The sequence below is a fragment of the Cyprinodon variegatus genome, unplaced genomic scaffold (genome assembly GCF_000732505.1).
Source record: "Cyprinodon variegatus isolate N-32 unplaced genomic scaffold, C_variegatus-1.0 Scaffold1194, whole genome shotgun sequence".
Lineage (NCBI taxonomy): Eukaryota > Metazoa > Chordata > Actinopteri > Cyprinodontiformes > Cyprinodontidae > Cyprinodon > Cyprinodon variegatus.
Genome location: NW_015151647.1, coordinates 28,087 through 30,167, shown reverse-complemented (window position 1 = coordinate 30,167; position 2,081 = coordinate 28,087).

Below are 2,081 nucleotides of genomic sequence, written 5' to 3'. Positions count from 1 at the left end.
ATATAAACTGTAAAACTCCCTGCATAATTATAATAAAGCAATTTATATGCATGAAACAAGTGGAGCAGTATGGCAATTGTCAAAAAAAAACTTTTAACCTAACAATTCAATTTTTTAGCTATTCATATTTTTAACAAGTGATATGCTTTTTATTTACTGTATTCCTGTTATATTTTCTCAGTGAGCAAATTTCGCTTAAGCCATTTATTTCTATTTTTATAACTTAGGCTGGTTTTTGAGAAAAATTAGAATCGGGGCAGGGTCTGTGCTTCTGCAGCTCTCTGGGACTGTAACATGTTACATGTTGCATGGTTTAAAAACAAAGCGGAGTGTGTATGACGTCAGCCGTGCGCGCTGGCTACCATTCATTCTTCCTGTCCGCTGAACTGCTGCTAGTTTTCCTCACATGCCTGGAAAATGTCTAGTGCTGCTACCACACGCTCTCCACTCGCTCTAGAAATGGAATTGAACTATTCAGATTAGCTAGAATGAATAGAAGGGGTAGAGCTTAACCGCCTGTGGCCCGGGCTGCCTGTCACAACTCCAGTCCGGCGCACGGATGATGTCATACACACTCTGCTTTGTTTTAAAGATATAAATATAAAAAATATAACCGCGGATGTCTGGGGGACAGTGATTCACCTACATGTTATGAATGCTGGCGTACCATAAAGAATATATTAGGAACAGTTTAGTTTGTGCCTTCAAGTCGTTGCCCATAGGAAGACGTTACTTGGATAGAACCTAACGGGATATCTTCAGAACGGCTCAAAATGACACAAAACTCATATGGGTGAGTAGAACATGATGTAATAATGTAAAATCAAGGGCCCAACTTAAAAAAAAAGAAAAAGGTATTCCCCTTTAAGTCAACAATACAGCATTTTATTTTTAGCACTGGCCCTGGGTATTTACCAAACTATAAAAAATCTGTTGTTAAAATAAATAAGTACAAATGGGTTTTTTTCTTAGTTTTTTTTACTTCCTCACAGTGTAATGAAAATCTGCATTTCTTTATTATAGCATTTACAGTAACTTTTTTTTTTTTTTTTTTTACACATTTTCATTAGGAAGTAATGCATCTTACAATAGAATTGTATATCCACTTCATTCTTCTTTTATGATAATTATATTGACACCATACAAACATTGTGCATCTCAAGGAAATAAGAATAAGACATACAATCAAACTCCTAGGGTGTTTTTATTACTTTGTTGGCACGGAAAGTACACTACGCAATTCAAAGGAAGTAATAAATCTAAATAATGGATATTGTAATAGTAACTACATAAGCAAAAATCCTATTAAACAATAATCAAGTATAAATAAAGCCCAAAAAAATATATATATATAAAAAAAGAAGGAACTTAAGATAGTGGGAGAATGTACGAAAGGGAAGCCATTTGTCATGAAATTTATCAGAATTACCTGTGAAGAAACACCTGATCTTCGTAAATGCCAAAAATGGTTGCATTATATTTTTCCCTGTTTGGGGGGAGGCTTTTATAACCAAAACAAAGTATTTTTGACATGGTATCAAAGTAATTCAACCAGCAAGCAAGAAAGTATTGGACAAGAATAAAACATATGGGATAAATATACATAAATTGTATAAGTCTAAGACAGGTGCAGAATGAGCCTGTATGAATGTTGTTATGAGCAGCATCCCGTCAGTCATCCTCCAGGTTTAAGTCCAGTTCCTCATTCCAGGCATCCCTAACGTTAGTTATTGGCAAGCAGTCAAAAGACAGCAGTTCATTATAAATTTTAAGAATAAGTAATTTTTTTCAAAAAGGTAATAGTTTAACAGCTCCCCCTACTGTTGAGATGGGGGTAAGGAGGGTAAAAAAGGAAATAAAATTTTAGCTCAGTGTCTAATTTGAAAGTATCAGAAAAGATTAGAAGGTGGGAGATGAAATTCTTCTTAGAGATCTTTAAAGCTGCAAAAAAAAATATCATCCTTATAAAACTCCTTAAAACATTTCAGGCATTAATTATGCCAGGCTGGGAAAGTTGGATCTTTATTTCCCACAGTTTCCCCATTGTGGGACAATAAAGGGATTTTCTATTTTATATCTAT